Source organism: Heptranchias perlo, chromosome 18 (genome assembly GCF_035084215.1).
Source record: "Heptranchias perlo isolate sHepPer1 chromosome 18, sHepPer1.hap1, whole genome shotgun sequence".
Taxonomy (NCBI): domain Eukaryota; kingdom Metazoa; phylum Chordata; class Chondrichthyes; order Hexanchiformes; family Hexanchidae; genus Heptranchias; species Heptranchias perlo.
This window is the reverse complement of record NC_090342.1, coordinates 28,573,346-28,588,761: the sequence shown is the minus strand read 5'-3', so window position 1 is coordinate 28,588,761 and position 15,416 is coordinate 28,573,346.

Below are 15,416 nucleotides of genomic sequence, written 5' to 3'. Positions count from 1 at the left end.
AAAATATAATAAAGAATGGTCAGCACGGACTTCAAAAGGGAAGGTTACAGGAAGGATGTAATTGGCGGTACAGAGGAGATTTACGAGAACCATAGGTGACATGAGGAAAATCTTTTTTATACAGCGAGTGGTTAGGATCTGGAATGCACTGCCTGAGGGGGTGGTGGTGGCAGATTCAATCATGGCCTTCAAAAGTGAATTGGATAATTACTTGAAAGGCAAACATTTGCAGGGCTACAGGAATAGGGTGGGGGAGTGGGACTAGTTGGATTGCTCTTCCATATAGCCAGTGCGGACTCGATGGGCCGATTGGCCTCCTTCCATGCAGTAACCTTTCTATATTGCCAGGACTGGAGAATTTTAGCTATGAGGAAAGATTGGATAGGCTGGGATTGTTTCCTTTCAAACAGAGGAGGCTGAGGGGTGATTTAATTGAAGTGTACAAAATTATGAGGGGCCTAGATAGAGTGGATAGGAAGGACCTATTTCCCTTAGCAGAGAGGTCAATAACCAGGGGGCATAGATTTAAAGTGATTGGTAGAAAGATGTTTTCTCCCAGAGGGTGGTGGGGATCTGGGACTCACTGCCTGAAAGGGTGGTAGAAGCAGAAACCCTCATCACATTTAAAAAGTGCTTGGATATGCACTTGAAGTGCCATAACCTACAAGGCAACGGACCAAGTGCTGGAAAGTGAGATTAGGCTGGGTGGCTCATTTTCGGCTGGCGTGGACATGATGGGCTGAATGGCCTCCTTCTGTGCCATAACTTTTCTACGATTCTATCGTTCTATGCTTAACCAACCTTATTGAATTCTTTGAAGAAGTAACAGAAAGGATAGACAAGGGTAATGCAGTAGATGTAATATATTTGGATTTTCAATCGGCCTTCGATAAGGTACCACATAGTAGACTCATGACTAAGGTCAGAGCATGTGGAGTCAGGGGACAAGTTGCAGAATGGCTAGCAAGCTGGCTACAAAACAAAACAGAGAGTAGGGTTAAAGGTAGTTACCCGAACTGGCAAAATGTGGGAAGTGGTGTTCTACAAGGATCGGTGCTGGGACCACTATTTTTCACCATTTACATAAACGATTTGGACTCGGGAATCGGAAGTACAATTTCAAAATTTGCGGACGACACCAAATTTGGGGGTATAGTTAATATCGAGGAGGACTGCGACAAAATACAGGAAGACATTAATAAACTTGCAGAATGGGTGTGTGGCAAATGAATTTCAATATAGATAAGTGTGAGGTATTACATTTGGTAGGAAGAATAAGGAGGCCACATACTCCTTCGAAAATAAGAATCGAAACGGGGTAGAGGAGCAGAGGGACCTGGGGGTACAGACACACAAGTCACTATAATTAGCTTCGCAGGTTAATAAGGCCATAAAAAAAAGCAAATCAAGCACTGGGGTTCACTTCTAGAGGGATATAACTGAAAAGCAGAGAGATTATGGTAAACTTGTATAGAAACTTGGTTAGACCACACTTAGAGTACATTGAACAGTTCTCATCTCCATATTATAAAAAGGATACACACTGCAGCCACTGTGCGCCGGTGGTGAAGGGAGTGAATGTTTAGGGTGGTGGATGGGGTGCAAATCAAGCGGGCTGCTTTGTCCTGGATGGTGTCGAGCTTCTTGAGTGTTGGGAGTTGCAGTCATCCAGGCTGGAGAAGGTACAAAAAAGATTTACTAGGATGATAGCAGAACTGAGAGTTTATACCTATCAGGACATATTGAGCAGGCTGGGGCTCTTTTCTCTAGAAAAGAGAAGACTGAGGGGTGACCTGATAGAGGTCTTTAAGATTATGAATGGGTTTGATAGGGGAGACGTAGAGAAGATGTTTCCACTTGCGGGGGACACCAGAACTAAGGGCCATAAATATAAGATAGTCACTAATAAATCCAATAGGGAATTCGGGAGAAACTTCTTTACCCAGGGAGTAGTTAGAATGTGGAACTCACAACTACAAGGAGTAGTTGAAGCAACTACCATAGATGCATTAAAGGGGAAGTTAGATAAACACACGAGGGCGATAGGAATAGAAGGATATGCTGATAGGGTTAGATGAAGTAGGGAGGGAGGGAAGCTCGTGTGGAGCATAAACACAGGCATGGACCTGTTGGGCTGAATGGCCTGTTTCTGACTTACATTCTATGTAATTCTATGTAAAAAAATTGACACTGAGCCAAAGAAGGAGACATTAGGACAGGTGACCAAAAACTTGGTCAAACAGGTAGGTTTTAAGGAGCGTCTTAAAGGAAGAGAGAGAGGTTTAGGGAAGGAATTCTAGAGCTTAGGACCTAGGCAGCTGATGGCACGGCTGCCAATGGTGGAGCAAAGGAAATCAGGGATGCACAAGAGGCCAGAATTGGAGGAATGCAGAGATCTCGGAGGGTTATGGGCTGGAGGAGATTCTAGAGATAGGGAGGGCCGAGGTCATGGAGGGATTTGAATACAAGGATGACAATTTGAAATTTGAGACGTTGGTGGACCGGGAGCCAATGTAGGTCAGCAAGCACAGGGGTGATGGGTGATCGGGACTTGGTACGAGTTAGGATACGAGTCGCAAAGTTTTGGATGAGTTCAAGTTTATGGAGGGTGGAAGATGGGAGGCTGGTCAGGGGAACATTGGAATAGTCAAGTCTGAAGGTAAGAAAAGCATGGATAAGGGTTTCAGCGGCAGATAGGCTGAGGCAGGGCAATATTACGGAGGTAGAGGTGGAGGAAGTAGGCAGTCTTAGTGATGGGAGGCGATCTGGGATATGAGGATGTGAAGCCTGGAACAGGTATAGCTCATTGGCGCCGTCAAGCTCCTGCCTTCCAAAGTTCATGTAGTTTTTAAGCAGTTTAACTGGAATCATTGTTAAATATAAATTGGATACCAAATGCTTTTTATTTTAAAGTCTCTTGTCATTCTGCTTACTTCTGCAGAATTGTGGTCACTTGGTTTTGGTCCCACCTTCAGGTACATTGTCATCCTAACATCCTCACATACTACAAAGGTGCAGCCTGCAATTTCCCACTGCAGAATTAATAATTTGGAGGCGTAGCACCATAGCAGACCCTTGAAAAGTATGCCATTCGATTGACTTTAGTACAGATTTCTACTTGACAAGAGATAGCAATAGTAACATTTCTATGCATTTCCGGTCTCCATATTATAAAAATGATATAGAGGCATTGGAGAGGAATCTTCCAGAATTCACTAGATTCTGGAAGGGTCCCAGCGGATTGAAAAACCACAAACATAACACCCCTATTCAAGAAGGGAGTGAGGTAGAAAGAAGATAACTATAGACCAGTTAGCCTAACATTTGTCATTGGGAAAATGCTAGAATCCATTATTAAGGAAGTAGTAGCAGGACATTTGGAGACTCATAATACAACCAAGGAGAATCAACATGGTTTTATGAAGGGGAAATCGTGTCTGACAAATTTATTAGAGTTCTTTGAGGAAGTAACGGGCAGGTTGGATAAAGGGGAACCAATGGATGCAGTATATTTGGATTTCCAAAAGGCATTCGATAAGGTGCCACATAAAAGGTTACTGCACAAGATAAGAGCTCATGGTGTTGGGGGTAATATACTGGCATGGTTAGAGGATTGGCTAACTAACAGAAAACAAAAGAGTCAGAATAAAAAGGGTCATTTTCAAAATGGCAATCTGTAACTAGTGGGGTGCCGCAGGGATGAGTGCTGGGGCCTCAACTATTTACAATATTTATCAATGACGTGGATGAAGGAACAGAGTGTCTTGTGGCCAAATTTGCTGATGATACAAAGATAGGTGGAAAAGCAAGTTGCAAGGAGGACCCAAAGTGTCTGCAAAGGGATATTGACAAGTGAAGCGAAAGGGCAAAAATTTGGCAGATGGAATATAATGTGGGAAAATGTGAAGTCAGCCACTTTGGGAGGAAAAATAAAAAAGCAAAATATTATTTGAATGGAGAAATACAACAAAATGCTGCGGTACAGAGGGATCTGGGTGTCCTCGTACATGGAACACAAAAAGTCAACGTACAGGTGCAGCAGGTAACCCGGAAGGCAAATGGAATATTGGCCTTTATTTCTAGAGGAATGGAGTACAAAAGCAGGGAAGTCATGCTACAACTGTACATGGTGCTGGTGAGACCACACTTGGAGTACTACGTACAGTTCAGGTGCCCTTATTTAAGGAAGGATATACTTGCATTGGAGGCAGTTCAGAGAAAGTTCACTAGGTTGATTCCGGGTATGGAAGGGTTGTCTTATGAGGAAAGATTGAACAGGTTGGGTCATCACTCATTGGAGTTTAGAAGAATGAGAGGAGATCTTATTGAAACATATAAGATTCTATGGGGACTCGCTAGGGTAGATGCTGAGAGGATGTTACCCCTCATGGAGGAATCTAAAACTAGGGGGCATAGTCTCAGAATAAGGGGTCGCCTGTTTAAGACGGAAATGAGGAATTTCTTCCCCCAGATGGTCATGAATCTTTGGAATTCTTTACCTCAAAAACCGTGGAGGCCAAGTCATTGAATACATTCAAGGCTGAGTTAGACAAATTTTTGATCAGCAAGGGAGTCAAAGGATATGGGGAAAAGGCGGGATAGTGGAGTTGAGGTAAAAATCAGATCAGCCATGATCTCATTAAATGGCGCAGACTCAAAGGGCCAAATGGCCGACTCCTGCTCCCATCTCTTATGGTCTTATGGTGCAAAAAAGATTCACAAGGATGATACCAGAACTCAGAGGATATCTTTACCAGGAAAGGCTGAACAGACTGGGACTCTTTTCTCTAGAAAAGAGAAGGCTGAGGGGTGACCTGATAGGGGTCTTTAAGATAATAATAGGGTTTGATAGAGTAGATGTGCAGAAAATGTTTCCACGTGTGGGCGAGTCCAAAACTAGAGGTCATCAATATAAGATAGTCACTAATGAATCCAATAGGGAATTCAGGAGAAACTTCTTTACCCAAAGAGTGGTAAGAATGTGGAACGTGCTACCACAAGGAGTAGTTGAAGCAAATAAAATAGATGCATTTGAGGGAAAGCTAGATAAGCACATGAGGGAGAAAGGAATAGAAGGGTATCCTGATAGGGTGAGATGAAGTAGGGAGAGGGGAGGCTTGTGTGGAGCATAAATGCTGGCATAGACAAGTTGGGCTGAATGGCCTGTTTCTGTACTGTAGTTTCGATGTAATTCGATGTAACATTTGGTGTCAAAATTGCTGTTTAGATTCTATATTGAAAGAGTATTCTCCTGCACTTTGCTTTCTCTTAATTTAAAAAAAATCCTGGGTGCTTTAGGTTTCCTGTTTTATTTTTAGTTTGTTTATTTTTTATTTTTAAGGACTGTTTAGTGTTTCTCTTAATTTCCTGTATTCAGTTTGGCATAAAATGTTAAAACTAAATTACACTTCTGGACCTTAAGGTATGTTTACTTATGAGTATAAAAACATTTAGGTTTCCCCTTGAGGACCTTCCTGGGCACAAGAATGAAGACAAGTATAATACAAATAACATAAATTGAATTTAATCTTTCTTAGGCTATGAGGTTGACAAGAGGGAATTGATAATAGCAGGTTGTCAATGGGAATTACAGCTCCCACAAGGCTTGATGTCACAAAAAATTTGGCAGATATTCAGGAAGGCAGGTAACTGGAGTGTGGATAACCAAGATTCCATGGTAGCGCATTGTTAAGGTTTTAATTCAGTAAGACTTCAAACATTCAAATCACTAAACCAATAACTTTGAATTTAGTCTAGATGAAAAGTTATTGATACTAAATCCAGGAATTTGTTGACAACACTTTATTTTCTTTTGTCCCTCGCTCTAATTCCTCTGCTTTGTTGTTTTTCTTTTTATTCTCTCGTATACAAATGTGAACATGCCAAGAAAATTGTTCTTTGTTTCCTTGGTTTGTTTACTTGTGCGCTAATTGAGATTACACTGTAATATGTATACTATATGTATATATATTATATATATATATGTTTACTCCACATTTTTGTTACGTGGGCCCTTTCTGTTCAATATTTCATGATTAAAATTTGCTTTGTTATTATTGTACTTTTTTACATTTTTGACATTGCCGCATTGGTAAAAGAATAAATACTGTACTTTAACTGAAACTGTCTGAACAAAGCCAACAATAAACACCAAGGGATAGAGTTTCCACTAGATTGCACTGGTTTTATCAACACAATCCGCCTGAACCAGCGCAAAAGATTGAGGAAAATCGATTTACGCTGGGCATAAATTATGTCCAGCGTAATTAGAGTTTCTGTGATCCTTTGCGCTGGTTCAAAAATCATTGTGCTGAAGCCAGCCCCGCCCACAAAACTGGCCATGCCCCCAGATCGAAATAACAAGGACGGTGAGTTTCCACCGATTGCAGCTGTTCGAGGAAGGTTTTCAAATTAAACTAGTTTTCTTAGGCGTACGAGCACTAGTAGGCACGTTTTAAATGTTTTTACATATTAAAAAATATTTAATTTACTAACAAATTGATTAGTGTACACCAATGAAAGTAATGAATGGTTCAATAAGTCATTTTCAGTGATTTAAAATCATGTTACTCACAGGTGGAGGACTAGACACTTATTAAAATGCTTATTTTTTGTGATTAATAAAACTGCATTAGGTCACCACTCTTAAATACACCAATGAATATTTTTTATTGCAAAGGAAAAAAAACTATTACACTCTATCAAGCTGCCAGATTGCACTGGTTCATAGAAGATTATATGTTTGTGATTATGCAAATATGTTTTAGCAGAAACGTGAACTGTAAACCAACAGGCGCAATTTTCAGGTGCATTTTGTGCCCATTTACTGATTGTGCCCAAAGTGGAAACTCTACCCCCAACTGATTTTCATTTAACTGTCAATAACATTGCTTTTATGCCGTTCTGTGTCTTCAATTTGGTATTACAAGCCTAAAGAACATCAAAAGCAGACACCTTTTTTCCAAGGTATATTATTAATGGTATGTGCCTTTAAAACTATTAGGAACATAGTTACAGGAGTAGGCCATTTAGCCCCTTGAGCCTGTTCCACCATTCAACGAGATCATGGCTGATCTGTGACCTAACTCCATATACCAGCCTTAGCCCCATATCCCTTAATACCTTTGGTTAACAAAAATCTATCAATTTCAGATTTAAAATGAACAATTGAGCTAGCATCAACTGCCATTTGTGGAAGAGAGTTCCAAACTTCTACCACCCTTTGTGTGTAGAAGTGTTTCCCAACTTTACTTCTGAAAGTCCCAGCTCTAATTTTTAGGCTATGTCCCCGAGTCCTAGACTCCCCAACCAGCGGAAATAGTTTCTCTCTATCCACCCTACCAGTACTCCTTAATATCTTGAAAACTTCGATCAAATCACCCCTTCATTTTATAAATTCCAGGGAATATAACCCTAGTTTGTGTAATCTCTCCTCATAATTTAACCCTTGGAGTCCAGGTATCATTCTAGTAAATCTATGCTGCACTCTCTCCAAGGCCAATATATCATTCCTAAGATGCGGTGCCCGGAACTGAACGCAGTATCCCAGTTATGATCAAACCAGAGCTTTGTATAGCTGTAGCATAACTTCTATCCCCTTGTATTCTAGTCCTCTAGATATAAAGGCCAGCATTCCTTTAGCCTTTTTGATTATTTTCTGTACCTGTCCATGATATTTTAATGATCTATGTACATGGACCCCTAAGTCTCTTTGGATCTCCATTGTTTTGAGCTTTTCACTACTTAGAAAGCACTCTGATATATCCTATTTAGGTCCAAAGTGGATGACCTCACACTTGCCTACATCGAAATCAATTTGTCACAGTTTTGCCCATTAATCTATTAATTCCTCTCCAAGTCACACACCATCCTGACTTGGAAATATATCGCCGTTCCTTCATCATCGCTGGGTCAAAATCCTGGAACTCCCTAACAGCACTGTGGGAGAACCTTCACCACACGGACTGCAGCGGTTCAAGAAGGCGGCTCACCACCACCTTCTCAAGGGCAATTAGGGATGGGCAATGAATGCTGGCCTCGCCAGTGACGCCCACATCCCATGAACGAATAAGAAAAATATATATTCGTAATTTTATACTTCGATCTACACTGCTTGCAATGCTGCCTATGTTTGTGTCATCGACAAACTTGGATATGTGGCTCTCTATCCTGTCATCTAAGTCGTTAATAAATACAGTGAACAGTTGAGGCCCCAACACAGATCCCTGTGGGACACCACTAGTCACATCCTGCCAATTTGAGTAGCTGCCCATTATCCCTACCCTCTGTCTCCTGTCGCTCAGCCAATTTCCTAACCGGTCAATAATTTGCCATCAATTCCATGAGCTTTGACTTTAGCTGACAGTCTCTTATGAGGGACTTTATTGAATGCCTTCTGGAAGTCCATATAAACAACATCCCTAGGCATTCCCCTGTCCACTACTTTAATCACTTCTTCAAAATATTCAATAATGTTCGTCAGGCATGACCTACCCTTTACACATCCATGCTGGCTCTCTGATCAGCTGAAAATTTCAGTTACTCTATCCTTAATTATAAACTAGTAATTTCCCGACAACAGATATTAGGCTAACTGGTCTATAATTCCCTGGCTCCCCCCTCTCACCGTCCTTAAATAGCGGAGTGACGTGTAATTTTCCAATCTAAAGGAACAGTTCCTGAATCAAGAGAACTTTGGAAGATTATAGTTAGGACTTATGCAATGTTCTCACCTACTTCCTTTAAAATCCAGAGATGGAAACCATCTGGTCCTTGGGATGTGTCACTCTTTAGTGCTATTATTTTCTTTATTACTGCTAATTTGCTTACATTGATCATGATGAGTCCCGGTCCCTGATTCAAAATTAGTTTCTTTGAGGTGTCCAGCCTGTTATCCTCTTCCTCTACTGTAAATACTGATGTAAAGTAATTATTTAACATGTCTGCCATTTCCTTATTTTCATTTACAATCTCCCCATTATCAGTTTTTAAGGGGCCCACATAGCCCTTGACCACCCTCTTTTTCCTAATATAATTGTAAAAATGTTTTGATTTTGATATCCATTGCAAGTTTCTTTTCATACTCCCTCTTTGTAGCTCTTATCATCAGTTTTGTCACCCTTTGCTGTTCTTTGTATCTCTCCCAGTCACCAGGTTCTGTGCAATTTTTTGCATTTTTGTATGCTTTTTCTTTTGGTTTTATGTTGTCCCTTACCTTTTTTTGTCGTCCATGGCTGCTTTTTTGGCAAGTGGAGTTCTTGCCCCTAAGGGGTATAAACTGGTTCTGTATCACATTAAATACTTTTTTGAACACCTCTCACTGATCTTCTGTCATTTTACCCATTAACAGATTTGCCTAGTTTACTATGGACAGTCTCTGTTTCATCCCATTGAAGTTTGCCTCTCCTAAATTTAGAATTTTAGTAGCTATTATGGGTTTCTCCCTTTCAAACACAATGTTGAACTCGATCATATTACGATCGCTATTAGATAAATGTTCATGCACCGTTAGGCTGTTAACTAAATCTGGCACATTACTCATTATTAAATCTAATATGGCCTACCCCCTTGTTGGTTCTAGGACATATTTTTGTAGAAAGCTGTCCTGAACACACTGATATGAGCTTGTCTGCTTATCCCAATCGATATGAAAGTCAACCCCCCCCCCCCACATTAAACATGCTCTGCCTTTGCTGCATGCTTGTCTAATCTCTGCATTTATACATTCTGTCACTTGACAGATGCTTCCAGGGGGCCTATACACAACTCCCAGTGGTCTTAAATCCTTTCCTAGTTCTTAATTCTACCCATAAAGTCTCCACTGCCTACTTACCTCTCGTTATATCCTCTCTTATCATTGAAGTAATTTCATCCTTAATCATTAAGGCTACTCCTCCCCTAGTACCAGTTTCCCTATTCTTCCTATAGATCTTATAACCTGGTATATTCAGTTCCCAGTCCTGATTGTCCTGCAGCCATGCCTCAGTTTTGGCTACCATGTCATACCCTCTAAATTGAACTTGCGCCTGCAATTCATTCAATTTGTTCCTTATACTCCGTGCGTTTGTATAAAGAACGGTTATTTGGGTCGCACACCCTAACCTGTCCTTCTGCTCTAATGTTGCTTTTCTCACACATTTCTTATTTCTCTTTCCTAATTTAATTACTTTACATCTTTTAGTTTTCCCTCTACCTGTAGTGCCTAAGGATAATTTCTGACTATCACTCTACTCTCTTCCTTTTCATTTGTTATGGAATGATTATTGATACTACCTTTTCCACCTGAATCCTCTTCCCCCCTCCCCATTTACTAGTTTAAAGTCCTTGCGACCGCCCTATTTATCCTTTCCACTAGGACCCTAGCCCTATTGCAAGGTTGGCTTTAGATTGTTCCTTCAAAAAATGTGACCTTATGCAGTGGATTATTTTATATATTTATTTTCACCTGGCATAACGGAATATACCACCAGTGTTATTTTTACACTGGTTACTTTTTGTTCCCATCCCTCCTCTTCACAATGTTGACTTCCTCATGAGGAAAGGTTCCAAAGACTGCCTCCAGTACCTCATCTAATTCATTGGATAGCATGTGTATTTTATTCCCATTCCTGGACCAGCTGCACTGAAATCAATTGTAGTGACTCCACCACTGCCTTGGTTAAAATCAACTGACTCAGCACAGACCAGGAATTGAACCTGGACTAAAATAAAAATGGAAAATGCTGGAAATACAAGTTAGATTAGTCAACACCTGCAAAGAGAAAGGACAGGTTATAGACATTTGGGTGGGTAACCCACCACCAGTCAATGATCTCTCTCTACAGATGCTGACTTATAACCTGCTTAGTATTTCCAGCATTTTCTATTTTTCTTTCAGATTTGCATTATTTGTAGTTTTTTCTTTTTACCTTTCTGGACTGTATGACTCAGTTGCTCACCATATGAATCCACTGAAGCATTGGGGAAGCCTTTTTAATAGTGTCATCCCTGTTGAGAACATATTTGGTATTGTGACAAATATTTTTGACTTCTGTATATTGCCATTATGTTTGATGGTTTTGAACTGTTTTATTCTGTAATCTACACATTCATTAATGATCTACACCCAATAACAAATGATGAAAAACATAGTTACTGGTTGTCTAAAAGTGAGAATCTGATGTCTCATCTTATTTGAGTACAGGATATGATGCCTGAATATAATTATCTAATCAGGTTTGTTCATATTTCACAAATTTCTGTGTTGCGCTTTATGCAAGGGAATTAAAGAGCTAATTACCTGTCAAATCTGAGAAAATATGAGAGATGATTAGCAATGTTGAAATATCCTAGTATAGATTGGTAAGCCAATGAGTAGCTTGGGAAGTGGCTTGGTGTAAGTGAGATGCCACCAGAAAACAATTGAAGCAGAAACTGATTTACAATTTGGTCCATAGTTTGCAACTGGTGTCCACAGTCAAATTGCACAATGTCTCTCATCTCCCAGAGGTGTAAGAAATTACCATATCTGCCATGCCAGTAGTGCAATACGGACCATTGTTTCTGGGGTAGGTTGAAGCCTGGGGGTTCTTTAGTGGAGAGTTTGTTTTGGATATTAGCATTGACCCAGACTCTTTCTGGTGTGTCTCAGGATTAAATGAGAACGCTTTAAGAGCATTAGCCCGATCCCAAATAAGCTTGCAAAATTTCAGGCATGTCTTCTGGAGGACCTCATGAATTGCTAAGTTCATGTTGGCCATAATTCAATTGTACTGACAAGCTGTATGCTTTTTAAAGTATATTTTAATGTAAGTTTGCCATAATATAATCATCCTTTTGTAAAGCAAGTTGATACTTTGTTACAGTAAAGTTAGTTGATCATCTAACACAGCAAAAAAGCAATACGGTTAGTTCCAGTTCTGAAACTTTCTCTGCATATTTATTTTGACTTTACACATTACAGAGTAAAATACTTACATTGTCCATTTTGGACCAAACATTTTTAACAAAAGTTAATTTTTTAAAACATTTTTATATTTGGCTATCTTTGTCAATTTACAATAATTACAAGTACATTTTGAACTTTACTTACGGTTCCCTATTATAGTCTTAGATCACTGACACCAATATACCCATATGTGTTCTTTTATTTAAATGGTTTTTCAGCCATTCAGGAGACAAATCTTTGAAATTTGACCTGGCACATCATCAGAATTATCAGATCAAACTTTATTCTGTTTTTCAGAAACAAAGCATTTGATAAAATAATTGACCAGCAGTCCAGACAAGTATATGCACAGAAAAGAGTGATCTCAGTGACAGCCTGTAGGTTAATTATATATTTCAAAAATATGAAACTCAACTAAATATTAATCTTTAATACGGAGGTGTAGGTAGGAATTCTGGGTTGCTTCTGAGTATTTTTAATGGTGGTATCTAATTATAAAAGGAATTACAGTTATACGGATAAGTATAGACTTATATGATTACTTTAGAGCAGAGAATTTGTATTTTAGAGTCATGTTCATGCCCTGCAGAAAGACATGGGGACATGAAGAAAAAGTTCAAATGAAAACTATCATTCCCTTCACCTCAGCAGTAGTAAAGGAATAGGTTCGTTGTCAACATTTATCTTCAATCTGTAGGATAGTCCTGCCTTTTATTGGGTATGTATACTGTGGATTGATTGATTAGCTGTAATCTATAGATGATAATTTTGACTCACTGCAAGCCCATTTGCCAGTTTTTCACCCCTCCCCTCGCTTTTAGCTTAATTGTACTGTTAATAATGATGGCTGGTTGGCCAATATGGTCCAATCAATCATATTTGAGATATTCAGATCAACTTTGTTTTGTGCCCTGTGCTTTTCATCTTTGAAAAACCTCTAATGTCCGTCAATCTCATGTTATACTCCTTACAACAGGAATTATGTTGTAGAAGTAACCATTTCTACTTTTACGTCATTGTCATTCACAATGTCAGGATTTGGTGCCATTTCATTCCACATTAAACAGGGCAGCAAACCTGCACGGTCATATTCTCTGAAGCTATAAGATACAGCCAAAAAGGTTGCCTGATTAAAAGAAAAACTATGTAATAATCAGGGACTCGTAATGACATCATAAATGATGACAACAAAGTTGTGGTTTTATCATGTTAACCATAAGATTAAATTAGCCTTTTATTTGCTTTTCTGCATACATTCCTTGGTCTTAATAAAAAACATTAATGTTAATTAAAAGCCCAACTGAAATGATTTATGAGCAGAACAAAATATTCTGTTATCATTGCAAAATAAAGAACTTGCATGTATATAGCACTTTTCACAACCTCAACATGCCCCAAAACATTTCACAACCAATGAAGTACTTTTGAAGTGTAATCATTGCTGTCATGTGGGGAAATGCGACAGCCAATTTTCGTTCAGCAAGGTCCGACAAACAGCAACGAGATAAGTGACCAGATAATCTGTTGGTTGAGGGATAAATGTTCGCCAGGACACCGGGAGAAATCCCCTGTTTTTCAAATAGTGTCACAGAATATTTTATGCCCACCTGAGAGCAGACAGAACCTCAGTTTAATGCCTCATCCAGAAAACCACATCTCTGACAATGTACCACTCCCTCAGTACTGCACTGAAGTGTCAGTCCAGATTATGTGCTCAAGTCTCTAGGATGGGACCTTCTGACCCAGAGGTAAGTGTGCTACCAGTGAGCCAAGGAATAGCAATTATGACATGATTGACAGAATTGTAATTCAAAAAATGTTACAATTCTAAATGACAGAACGATAAGGAAATTCATAATCTTGTACACATTATAAAGAGGGTATATGTAATAATGGATCAGGAAGCAAGCCATTGTTAATTTTTTTAAAAAAAAAGACACATTCAACCACCTAATTTAATCATTTTGAGAACTTCAGATAATCTTTTAGGTCATTAAAAATAATGGAAATTTACCAGTTACACATATAGTATTTGTTAGCAGATTCATCAGCTGAGATGATTTCAGCAGTCTAACTCCTGAAACAAACCTACACAGAAATCTTGGTCCATTATTCTTGCAAACATTGTAAAAGTTCTTTCCAGTTTATTGTTGAGTTGGCCTCCCTACAGCGGCACAGCTAAGTGATAACTCAGCACACTAAGATCAAAGGCCCGATATTAGGAGGGAGGCAGGTTGGCAGCAGGGGGGGGGGTCGACTGGACGCGTGGGTAACGCGCCCAGTAAAATCGGTGGGTTTGGCATGCGATCGTAAGTAAATTGAAGCCACTTACCTTGGCTTCCGGGTTTTGTGCTGGAAAACTGCACAGCGGGCGGACTGCGCACCCGCATCATAGGGCTCCTCCAGCTGACAGCCAATATAAAGGGGCAGTCCTCCACTGACTGATGCTGCAGAAAATAGGCAAAATTACAGCATGGAGCAGCCCAGGGGGAAGGCTGCTTCCAGGTTCAATGATGCCTCACTCCAGGTCCTACTGGATGGGGTGAGGAGGAGGAGGAGGGGGGAGATCTTCCACCCGACGGTCGGGAGGAAGTGGCCTGCCTCTGCCACCACGAAAGCCTGGCTCGAGGTGGCAGAGGAGGTCATCAGCACCACGAACATATCACGCACCTGCACACAGTGCAGGAGGCGCTTCAATGATCTAATCAGGTCAGCTGAAGTGAGTACTCTTACTCATTCCCCTACACTCTATCTGCCACATCACCGCCCCCAACTCACATCTCCTTCTGCACTGCCAACACTACTCTATCACATCACTCCTCACACCCACTGAACTCTCATCCTCATCCTACCTGCACTTCCTCACCTCCCCAGTACTCATCCCACCACTACCACTCAACCCAATCCTCATACAATCTCATGGCTCTGTCTCATACTCACCCTCTCAAAGCAACTGTTTCACGGTCAGCCTCACCCAACCTGCCACTACCTGTGCTGCAGCCACAGGGCATGCATTACGTATGTGTAGTAGGAAGCGTAAGGCAAACGTGTCGTTAGCATGAAGGGGATGCACAAGAGTGTTTGAGGGTTTGTCATGGTTTTTACTTATATTTGATTTCTGATCAACTCACATTACATATTATATTGTCACCACTACTGCCACGTCTTGGCCATTCTTGACTGACTTGTGCAATAAGGCCCTTTCATGAGGTTCTCCATGAACACCCTTGATGCTACCCATTGGGTCACCCTACAGTGGGTGTGTATGTGTAGTTGCACGACTACTTTGTGCAGGTGCCTGTTGCGCAGCACTGTGTTGTGTAGCTCCACGTGGCGGAGGTGGACGGCATGCCTGGCGAGGCTGGTGCTGTTGCTCGTCCTCCAATGGAGTGATAAATGCAGCTTTGGAAACCCCCTCCCCCCCAATCCTGACGGTGTGAGTGTGAGGGGGTCCGCAAAGTAGATAAATGTGTTTGCTCAGCAGAGTTTA